This window comes from Syngnathoides biaculeatus, chromosome 16, assembly GCF_019802595.1.
Source record: "Syngnathoides biaculeatus isolate LvHL_M chromosome 16, ASM1980259v1, whole genome shotgun sequence".
NCBI classification, from domain to species: Eukaryota; Metazoa; Chordata; class Actinopteri; order Syngnathiformes; family Syngnathidae; genus Syngnathoides; species Syngnathoides biaculeatus.
The window spans coordinates 11248011-11260599 of NC_084655.1; positions in this window are offsets into that span (position 1 = coordinate 11248011).

Genomic DNA, 12589 nt, shown 5'->3' on the forward strand with positions numbered 1-12589 from the left:
TTGACTGTTTTTGAGCTCGTTGCGCAGGGAAAGTAAAGTGTACCTGTCTTGGGTGTTGGGAAGGGGAATCATTGTCTTGTCTTTGTAATTCCTGAAACTCCCACACAAGCTCAGAGAAATGCCCCCACCGATGTAGACTGTATCTGTGTTCGGACAAAACAAGTCATGTGGGATGCTTTGCTCTGGCTGCTGCTAAATCCTCTGGCTCCTTCGGAGGAATTAATCTCAGTTCTAGTTCTGCTGTCAGCAAGTCTATAAAAGTACGGTGGCCTGAGAAAACACATCAATAGCAAATCACTTACTTACACGTCAGGGGACACGGTGTAAGGTTTCATTTTCACTGTGGTTGAATGACAAGATTTTGACAGGTTACCTGCAGTTGGGCTCAGGAACACATCTAGTCTGACAATTATTGTTATTTATACTATTATCAATCATTTGTATTTTATTTACATTTCCTGCACAGTGACTGACTGGTTATCACATCTGCCTCCCAATTCTGAGGACCCAAGTTTGAATTCGGCCTTTCCTGTGTGGAGTTTGCGTGTTCTCCCCTGTGCTTGTGTGTGTTTTCTCAGGGTACTACGGTTGGCATGGTAGTTTAATTGAAGCCTCTAAATTGCCAGTAGGTGTGAATGTGAGTGCGCATGGTTGTTTGGTTATTTGCGCCCTGCCGATGTCTGGCAGTCAGTTCAGGGATAAAGCAGCGATAACATTATGAAATACTTTTAACTATATTGAATTTTAGCTTTTTAATTATTATGATTTTATTCGTCATAGTTCTACCTACAGTGGAGAAGCTGGAAAGCAATGGCCTCACAGTTCTGAGGTCCCGGGATCGATCCCTCCCCTCCCTGTATGGAGTTTGCATGTTCTCCCCGTACCTGCGTGGGTTTTCTACGGGCACTCCGGTTTCCTCCAACATTACAAAAACATGCAACATTAATTAGACACTCTAAATTGCCCCTAGGTTTGATTGTGAGTCTGACTGTTGTCTGTCTCCATGTGCCCTGCGATTAGATGGCAACCAGTTCAGGATGTACCCTGCCTCCTGCCCGGTGACAGCTGGGATAGGTTCCAGCACTCCCGCGACCCATTTGAGGATAAGCGGCTAAAAAAATTGATGTATGGATAGTTCGACCTACTTACAGTGAGACAACTGACTCCATTTGTATTCAGTTTGAAGTCACCAAAAATAATTTATTGCCCAAATAACAAAAAGAAGGTTTTTCTCTCCAGGGCTACAAATATTTTTTGCTTTTTAATATTATTGTCTTAATTGAATTTACTTTTAGGCCACTGTAGCAGTAGGCCGCCAGTGGTAAATTCGCTTCTTAACAAATATGGTCACAAGCTTAAGAATTCGCGCATAGAATCTTAGCGCATTTCAAAAGAACAAAAAGTGCGCAGTCGAGTAGAAATAGCTTTTAAGCCTTCAAATTTCAAACTTGTAGCATCCTCCAGACCTTCATGGCAGTAAATGGAAATGGAGTCACTGAGGCCTGGATAGGGGTAATTTGTAGTCTCGTTCAGACTGATGTTTGCATTGTGTGTGACTTGTTTCAACCCACCTTCCAAATTGCTGAAAACAAACCAGAAGTATAGCGGTCCTAATGGTTTAAAAGGGCTCACAACTACACTGGTGGACTGAGAGAGCACAATATGCCCACTGGTTAGAGGGTGCAAATACTTGACTCACCACAGGCACCGACATCCTATGCTAGGGCACAGCCAGTAAATTAAAGCTTAATATGGATTCTGTGTTCTAATGCAAAACTTGTTCTCGCATTGGATACATGAGCTCTGGTGTACAATAGCCAGCAACATGCAAAAGAAGTGTGCAGGCCTCTCCACTAATATTATAGGCCCACAAAAATGAATGACTGAGCGTGACCGCGGTTCTGACCAGAGATGAGGGCTTGAATCATTGCGACTTTGCCGCTTGTCGACTCAAGTCACGGTTTTGATGACTCCTAATTGGACTTGACAAAAATTTATAAACACGAGACTCAACTTGGACTTGAGAGTTAAAGATTCTTACTTTCACTTGCGACATGATGATTTCTTGGACTTGATTTTTGTTCATTTTAGATGTTGGGGTTAAACATAAAATATGCAGTTAATTGGGTTATAAACATAAAATGTTGTGAGCTTGATATGATGCAAAGTTCAGCACTGCTGACATTCAAGTATTGAATCTCAAGGCACACGTGCATTAGGTCAAAATCCGACATGAAAAGAGCCGAGTTAACAATTGATTACATTAAGTAGTCATGGTTTGAAAATGGAGGGCATTTTAATTAAAACAGTAAATTGTAAATTAAATAATTCAGATTTTAAAGTGAAGTAAATTTCAGATAAAAACAGTAGAAAATTAACATGGTTTAAAAAAGAACTTGGAATAAAGAGTACAGGATATTAGTATGTTTTTTTAATGCAATGAATTAATTTGGTGAATTAAAACTACATTCAAGAACATTTTGGGATTTCTTGTCCTTCTCCACAAACCTACATCTTGTTCTTGTCTCAGTGGAACAATGTGGGGCTTGAATGCAACAACTTATAAGAAGGAAATTACTTCAAGATATTCTGCAACAGTCTTGCTTAAAAAGCAGAATTTGTTTTGACTGTAAAACAAATTTTGAGTAACACTCAGATGTTAGAAAATCTATAACTGAAGTTGTGTTATGGAGGGGTGTTCAAATAGACGGCATAATCTTGTGAGGTGTGGCACGGTGGAGGACTGGCTAGCATTTCTGCCTCATAGTTCCGAGGACGTGGATTCAAATCCCATCTCGCCTGTGTGGAGTTTTCATGTTCTCCGGTGCCTGCGTGGGTATTCTCAGGGTACTTCAGTTCCTCCCACAGCCCCAAAATATGCATGGTAGCCTAATTGAATACTCTAAATTGCCCATAGGTGTGAATGTGAGTGTGAATGTTTGTTTGTGTCTATGTGCCCTGCAATTGGCTGGCAACCAGTTCTTCCCGCCAAAGATAACTGATATAGGCTCCAGCACTCCTGCGACCCTCGTGAGGATAAGCGGCTGAGAAAATGGATGGATGGATGTTATGCTTATATAGGTTTAGTCAAAAGTGTGATAGAAAATGGATAGAAGGATGAGGCACCATGGGGTTCTGGATGCAGCAGCAGCACACCAAGCGATTAAATTAAGAAAAAAAAATACTGTCAAAAAGTGTAGCAGTAAATACATTACATGCTGGTACAGTAGGGGCAGAAGGCGTGGGTTCAGTTTCCAGACAGTTCTGGGCGTGGATAAAAATGGGTGGATTATGTCGGGAGAGGCACCAGTCGTAAGAACTGTTTCAAATAAATCACACGAGTGACCTGACCCCTTGTTTGACAAACCACAACAACAGTCAGATTTGAACTCTTCAAACAAGCGCAGTCCCTCTATCGGCATTGTTTAATCTGTGCCGTTCTACTCTGATGAATGTCCATCCAGTGTGTCTGCCTCCAACCATCAATGATTTTTATGTTGGCAGTCAAACAGGCCCTGTTATCATGTTAGACTTTGCAGGAGTCCAGGCAGTAAGACAGGGGTTATCAAAATCAGCTAAAAAAAAAAAAACCCAACACATTCCTGCCACAAATTTGAAAGCTGATGTCTATTTTTCTTCATCTCCAGGATTGATAATAATGACGTGAAGCAAATGGCTGGTATTGACAGAGACTATTTTAATTCTAGTCCTCCTTGCCAGTATCCATGGGAATAAGGATAAACAGAGAAAAACAACAGACTTCCTGGCAGTGTTGTGCATCCACTTTGCCACCTCCCTTATAAATGCTATTCTCTGTGCAGCTGTTTGTTTCAGCCACTGCTTCACTCTGCTGGGGTTGAGGTTTTATTCAGCATTGCGGTCGAGGTTGACCACAGTCCCAGTGACATTTTGGCAAAGCACATTTTATGGTCCAGAGTGGTGAGTGTTTACGGGAAGACTCATGCAGTGGCATCTTGCCATCAAGCCAAATGTTGGTCAAAATACTCATATTACTCAAGCTGTGTGAGAAAAAAAAAAAAAAAACGAGTGAACACAGAGGCATATGCATCTGGTGTGTTATAGATTGATGACTGGGGCTGTCTGTGTCCAGAAATCAACACAGCAGGGCTTCAAATTCATGTTTCAATGTTGACATGTGGCATATCGTTGAAGACTTCACTTATCAGGTTTCATCTTTTGTAAAAACAAAAATGTGTCTGACGTCTTAGTCACATCTCGGTTAGTCACGTCTCTGTTTAGACTGTTTTAGAGATGCTCTGTATGCTCAAGTATAGAAATCGCTCCGAGTTCTGCTTTCCTTTGTCTGTAGACATGGTTTGTTTTTCCTTCAGGACGTTCTGTGAATGTCTTTTTGTTTTGTTTTTTTTTTTGGGTGGGGGGTGGGGGCTGGGTATTCAAAAAGGTTCCAAGGCAAGATGAGCTGCTTGGCAACAGATTTGCTTGAAAGAGTGGGGATCACATGGATGACTGCCAGAAACAATTGAATGTTACCTGGGCCTATTCCTGCGTGAGCAAGGGAACAGCAAGCCCTGAAGCTGGAAAGAAGCCTTTTACAGTACGATTAATCAAAGCGTACGTGTACTGTATGTGACCTTCAAAGGCACATGACTTTGGGTGGAGTAATCTTCAGTGTTATCTTTACCACATGTTCAAATCTGCACAAAGGGAGGGAAAAACAGATTGTTTTATTTAAATGATTCTCAGAATAATAAAGAGCCCTTGTCTCCCTGATTTTATTTTTCCTCAGAAATGTTTTCCATGTATTTGTGTGTTTTCTATTCATCGGCTGTAATTTGTTCACTGGATTCATGCATTAATTAGACCCGGGTATCAAACATACGGTCCGGGGCCCAGAACTGGCCTGTTGGGGGTTCCAAACAGGGCTGCGGGCATTTTCTGCTCATGAGCCAAGTTTTAATTTTTTTTTATAAAGATAGACGATTATTTTGACACAAGCACTCTAGAATTGGAAGTGCTGTGAGTCATGTGACATGACATGCATAAAGCTGAGCGAGAGAAAAGATTGGTGTGGGGGGGCACACATCCAATCCATATGCAGTCAGAGAGTGAGACTGTGAGGCAATGCCAAATATATGTTAATATGTTAATATATGGGTCATATCATACTGTTTATTCAGCAATTTAATTTGAAAATGTGCACATGTGGAGTTAAAAACACATTTATGAAGTTAATTGATAAGAAATGTTTGGGTTATGTCAGGCAAACAAATCGTGAGTGACTCGCTGTGGTCGCTCTTGACAGGGAAAATTTAATGAAATGCAGACTTCAAGCTTATTTGATGCATTCAAATTGTATAGACCAATGTTATCATATAAATTAAATGTGTTTTCAGCTTTTTGTGGTAAGATACCGGGTAACTAAAGCACATAATGCACTCATGCACACACTCAGGCAAGGGGGAGCTGTCAGCAGAATTGAGATTGATGTTTGAGTGCCTTGTTCAAAGGTAACCAATCTCAACTGTCCGCTGAAACATTTGAAAGCCATTTTCACATGTCGGATTCAACCCCACACCTATTCGAAGACCTGAAGTCAAGACTGTGCGGTCATTGTGACAATGCACATTTTTACCTACTTCATTCCCAATCACAGCAATTCTTGCCAAATCACGGTTACTTTTTTCACCCTCATGCACAACCCATCGCTTCACAATAGTGTGCTTATGCTTGGAGATTGAGCTCTCTGCACCTCCTCCGCTCAAACTGTCCCATTGTGCCTCGCCACCTCTGCACAACTTGTCTTTTGTCAGAGCCACGCAGCAGCCCGCCTGTCGTCTGCTTCTTCGCAACGCTGAGCTCTTTCCCTTCATCAAGAAGACTCCGTCCATGTGACTCAGAGCTGCACAGGCACAACTGAGGCCAGCCAGAGGTCAAAGCGCCATGCTCACGCCTCACTTCATCGTCTCTCCCTTGACCTTCGCAACTCCAGCAAACACCCACTCAGCAGAAAAAGAGCAGCGGGTTATAGAGGGGCGAGTGAGTGGGCAAGGGGAAAGAGAAAGACATGCTCAGTCTTGATGAGGTTTGTTTGCGAAGTGCGCTCTTGACGGAAAGGCTGACTCTTTCATTTAGACATAATGGGGCCTCTCAAACATGTGGTGTTGGTTAGTCCCCTTTGTGACTACGGTCACTTTTCTGCCGTGTCTATTAATAGCCGAATCCATCATCACTGACATGATCACGCCACGTGATGCCGTGGTGTAACTATCCGCTATCGAATCTATCAAAGGTCAGGCCCCGAAAAACCTCATTCACTCTTCATGTGGCATTAATTTGAAGGCTAAAGTTCATGAGGTCTCCAATTTGAGATGCGCTGCTGCCTCCAAGTCTGGCATGCATTTGTAGTACATCCAGTGCCACGTGATTGCGACAATATGATTATTTTTGGCTTTGCAATCTGCCTCGGTATTTTAAAGAATGGAAAGTAAGGGTGACCTAATTATCCCCTGATATTTCTCATCACATTATGGATATTATTTAATTTTAAACTAAACTGAATCATCATATGGACAAACAGTGAAACAGAATTAGATCTTCAAAACAATAACGATAAAATAACATACAGCCAGGGTGTGTTGCTGCAACAGTGTCCGAACGAGCTGTTAAAAATGTATGTTTGTGACTAATGGAATTAAACGTAGTTACATTTTTTTTTTTTTTTTTTGGGTGCAGGGAATCAGGATCGTCTAAGCAAAATAGTGAATGCTAGAAACATAGTGTTCTGTACTGCCTACAGTGGGTCCATGACCTTCTCATTTACACCATACGTAGAGATAAAATAGCCTCCTGGGTAATGAAACTTTCACCCAAAGTGCGACGGATCTCTTTGCTAATTGATCAGCCTATTAAAGTATTGAGTCAGGTGGTCTATAAGAAGGGGCGTCAAAGGCCCTGAGAACTAGTGAAACTCTCTTGAGAAGCTCTCTCTGGTCCAACGATTTCAGTTAGTCTTTCCTCTTGTTTCTGCATTCCTGGTTGATCAATAACCTGTTGAGCAGGCTAACGTGATTAATTTAGAATGTTGGAGAATCTTTGGCAAAGTAGAGGTAATTGCAGGGTTATGGTAGTTGGCACGAGAGAACAACTGCATGTTGCACATCTTGTCTGAGTTTCAAATTGGATGACATTATAAACTGTCTTCCGAGTATTTTGCTGGCAAATGAAACTGGGGTTGGATTCCTCCACTCCTCCAAAATCTGCACACGTTTGATCCCGGTCCATGTGCCAAGGAACTCTGGAACGTTGCTCTTCTCAGTTATGGTTTGGGTTAATTGAATAACCAAAGCTGTTTCCAAAGTATGTTTCTTGTGGTTTCATTATGTGCCACATGGTCACCAAAAGGGGGCTGGGGCTTTCATTGAAGCTGAATTCAAAGTATTGCCGTGTCAGCCCTTATAGAGCTCAAAGTAATTGGATTGGAGTTGGAACAATACACACTGAGGGCACACAATATGTGGTAAAATGCACCTACGTGACCCAAAAGAATGAAATAAAAAAAACAAATCGAAATATAAAAATCTCAACCATATGTTAATTATTGTGGTTGCAATTTTCAATGGTGGGTAACTGCTCTGCAGAGCACTTGTTCACCATACTAATTACTGTGTTTTCTCCTCGTGTAGCTGAATATGGTATATCTATGCAGTGAACCTGTAGATTTTCACCACATTTACACTGTCACAATTAATAATTATAATAATGTAATATAATTAAGGTTCCCCAATGACTAGTCCAGGATGTACCACGCCTTCTTGCTCAAAGACAGCTACGATAGGCTCCAGCTCACCCGCAACCCTAATGAGGATAAGCACTATGGGAAAAGGATGGCTCAGTAATTTTGCTGTATAGTTGAAAAAAAATCCAATGTTGACTCATTGTGTAAAATATAAATAAATACAGAATACAATGATTTACAAATTACTTTCAAATTATATTCAATTGAATACACTGTAAAGACATCTGTTCAATGTTAGAATTGATAAACTGTGTTGTTGTTTTGCAAATATTCACTCATTTTGAATTTGATGGCTGGAACACATTCTAAAACAATGGGCCCGGGTCATGTTTATCATTGTTATGTCACATTTCCTTTTTACAAAGCTCAATAAGTGGTGGGAATGATGGGAAATTGAGCCCAAAAAGGTCTCAATGAGCCATACCCAAAACTGAACAGGAAGTCAGCCGTTGTGGTTTATACCCAAGGCAGTCCTGTCATAGACCCGAGTCACACAAGCGGCGTTTCTATCTTTTAGTGGGGTGATCGGACTGGGTCCGAGGGTATTTTTTAACTGGGTCTAAGGGTATTTTCAGGGGGGGTTTGGACTCAAGCCATCTTCGAGGGGTTGGTTTTGTGGGTGTTGCCCACAACATTTTGAGTCGATTTCATTTTGTCAAATAGGGGGTGGGGGTGGGTGTATTTGCAAACATTTAGAGTCTGTTTCTTTTTTTGTATTTTTTTATTAATATTTTGTAGCTCTCATTTTAATATGCGCAAGTCCTGTCTTTTTACAGCTGAAGTATAGAACTGAAAGGTCTTTGACAGTGTCACAAATTACTTTCTTACTTATTGTCTCTGGTATGTTCCATCTCATTGTCTGGTCTACTTCCTTGTTTCTGTGCTGGTCGTGGTCCAAAAAGACATTTGCCAGACGCAACGCATGAGTGAAGCAAGTTAAGGAAAACCCACGTGGCAGATATTAACGATGGGGCAAGACCTTGTAAACAGTGACGTCACCATTTGCATCAAAAGTAAAAAATTTGAGCTGATGACTACAGAGTGAGTCTACTGTATCTCAAAAACAAATGCTAAAAGCAAGTTCATTCTTGAGTTCTGGTTTTGAACCCCATCAGATTTTTTGCTGTTTTGAGGAAAAAAAAGGTGCGGCATCAGCAGTTGAACTGTCATAAAATAACACAAGTTCTCAGATATTTTTTGTCGATGTCTGCAACTCTTCCTGAGCCCCGGGGGAGCCTCGCCGTGATCCCTACCCAAGTGTCATGCCCAAAGCCCAAGACCTGGTGCTTCTTAAACAAGCCTAGACACGAGCCCCCTGGAGCAAAACATTGCCCGTAAAAATCATCCAACTCTGCCACAAACACCGCACATTTCATCCACTCACCCCAGCTCACATACACAAACACTGTTCATGTACGTAAATGTAAAAGCGCTTTTGCGTAAACATCTTACACCATTACATGGTACACACTGTTTTTTTTTTTTTTTTACATCACCTGACAGTTATTGTTTTTGTACTCCGTACTTGGAATGTCAAGGAAAGCATGTTTTGTAGGATGGAGGCTTCCAGAGAAACCACAGAAAGCCCGATCAGCTGTCTTATTCTGTCACGAAATACACTCATAAACACACTAGATTGGCGAAGAGGTGTATATCGAAAGCCTTGGTTCAATTAGAGTCTCGTGTTTTGATTCTTAACGACTACAGCTAAACTAAGGAAGTATTTATTTATAGCAGTCTTGACACCGGCAACTATCTGGGGAATAGCTACAAAAATAACTACTCAAAACTTGGAAGGTGATTGGCTAACTAAACCTTCAGGCTATCCACATGAAAAGGAACAAACAGGAAGTAAATGACAAAGCACAAGCTCGACAGTGTCTCTTAAGGGTCAAGCCCAAAGACAAATGTGATTGTGTCGATTGTCAACCGCAACTGAGGCGACCAGTCCTAGGTTTATTGCCTTTCGCTTGAAGTCAATTGGCCTAGGTTTCAGCTCACCCGGAACCCCGACCAGAATAGGCGACAGAAAATGTAAGGAGGGATTATCTTGTTGATCCTTTTTTTTTTTTTTAAGATGCTGCTATGGGAGCATCCATAGTTACTGGGTGATCAGGTGTCCTCTATTCTGCTTTTTGGACCTTGCTGAGATTTTGAACTCTTCTCTTATTTAATTACTCCATTATAATGTGACAAGTGGCCACCATCTTTGTAGAATTTTCTAAAAAAAAAAGAAAAAAAAATGGCGATTAACTACAATACTTCAGGTGCCTTTAAACTCATGTGCTTAGGTGCCTTTAAACTTCATCAGATTTGTGGTTTTGTTTGTTTCACTGTATTTTTTTTTTGTTTATCTCTGACCACAAAAAAACTAACAGTGATTTCATTGACTGTAAAGGCCATTCATGTATCAAAGTTTATGCATATTTTAACAGTGCACAAGTCTTTAGCACAGTTCCAAGGTTAGAGGTTCAAATCCAGACAGTGGGGTTACTTTGTGGAGTTTACATGTTCTCCACACGCTTTTGTGGGTTTTTTCTGGTTTCGTAACATTACCAAAACATATTTGTTAGGTTTGGAGAAAAAAAATTCCCTTGCCACACGCACACGTGCCATTTTAAGTAAGATGTTGTGCAAATGTAAATACTGTCGCTGATTAGATTGCAGAACTTACTGTAAGTAAGTAACAGCAACTTCAGCTTTGATTTGGAGGTGTATCGAAATCAGAGTTGTGTTCTTGTGGTTGAAGTCTGAAGGTTTGGACTTACTCATCTTCACAGCGCATGTAAAACAGTTGACTGCTTTGTCATTCCTCATCACTCCTCATTTATGATCACTTTTACCTCCATGTTAAAAGGAAATTCTCATGCTACAGTTTTGCATATTTGCCATCTCAAGCATATTTGCATATTTGAGCTCAAGAACACGTGTTTTGAAGTGCATGTTAGATGGGGAGGGAGCTTTTTGCTGGATTTTTCACAGTAAAGTGCAAGGACAGAAATAGCTAAATAATGCCCAGCAGCTATGGAGACATACACCCATAACGACCCTCGCCTTGTGATTGAAGAAGACCCTCTAAAAATCAGACCAGGTGGATGTGTAGGTGGTCTGCCGCCAGCGATCTCATTCTGTATAAACACATGTGCATTATTCCAGATACTGTAGATGTTTTGCACACCTTAACGCAGTTTGCCTGCACACATACAAAACATGGTTGTACCTTTACAGGTGCGATGGCATGTCAGAGCTTAAAAGTACTGCTTTGCTCAACAAACCTGCAGTTGATTTTGCCACTTCAGCTTTTAGAATTATGCTTTATTCCATATATTCAGCTGCATTCACAGTCTGACAGTGCACTCTTTTATAAAGATTCCCCCCCGTTTACAAGGCAAGAGATAGTCAACTTTCACTTCTGCTGTGAGTAATAACAAAATACTACACTGACTAAGACTACTATCCATTCATCTGGTCTTAGAGACATGGGCACAACATTAAATACGATCAGGGCTGTGTTTCAACTTTAAATTAAAAAAAAAAAAGCTTTTCTGCTGTCAATTTGCTTCCTCAGCACCATGATCGGACAGCAAAACACAGCTCAGCCTTTCCATTTACTGTAGTCCCATGGACGACTGTCACATCACTTAAAAGTGTGTGCGTGTGTGTGTTTCTCTGTGTGTGCTTTCACCCCCTTTGAAGTTGCATGTTACCTCTGCCAAGCTCATGCTCCAAAAACTGACTCATAAACACTTTTTGTGATGCTGATTATTTGAACATATGTTTGCAGGTGCAGAAGTCATTTGGATGTTTTTAAGTGAGGTCTTGACTAAATAGTTTGGCATATTTGTGCTTACTGACAGCAAAATCCGTTTAAGTTGATTGTGGACCCACAAGCAGATGTTTCTTTCTGCTGAGTTGGGAGAAAGCACACGTGTTCATATTTTCTTTTCAGACCCATTTTTGCATGCATACACCCACTTACCGTTTACTTAAAAACACAACAGAGAAGACTTCACACATCTCCGTGAAAGGGTCCTGCCGCAGCCCCATTTTTATTATGAATGACGGTGCAATCTGTTTCAAAAAGCCACACCTTAACACCTTCAGGCACAGCAAGTATTAAGATAATCTCACAAAATTAATACTTTCTCATACTTGCATCTTAGCACAAAAATGTTTGAGCTCAACCACAAGCAAGGTAAAACACGCCAGACATAAGAACATTCATTTTTTAAATTTTACAAACTTGCTGGCTTCACACTGTTCCTGTTCAAAACATTTTAGTGCATAGAGTGGATAATAAGTCTTCACACCCCTATTCAGATTCAAAGTTTTTTTTTGTGATATAAAAAAGATACAAAAACCAATGATTTCAAAACATTTTTTCCCCAATTACGTAACCTATACCCAGTGCCAGTCAGTCGATTTATTTTTTAAAATCTTTTCAGGAGCAGAAGTCAAAATAAACGACTGAAATAATGTGTTTGTATAAGTTAGTACACCCTCTCCAACCTGGGATATTGCAGTTTGTGTTCAGAATTAACCAGTCAACATTCAAATCAAAATTTACGGCAAATGGGAGTCACCACACACTTGGCACTAAAGTGAACCATGTAATGTTCTGGTGCCCTTGTAACCTTTTTGTAACTTTTTTTTTTTTTCAGCAGAAGCCTGAACATTTTGTGCTCACATTGACTGCTATTTTGAACTTTTCCAAATTACCGCTATCTTGTCAAAGCCCCACTGTCCAGATGAATAAAAACAGCTCCAGAGCTGCCAAAAAGTGACGCCTCTACTATTGTGCATCACTGTGTG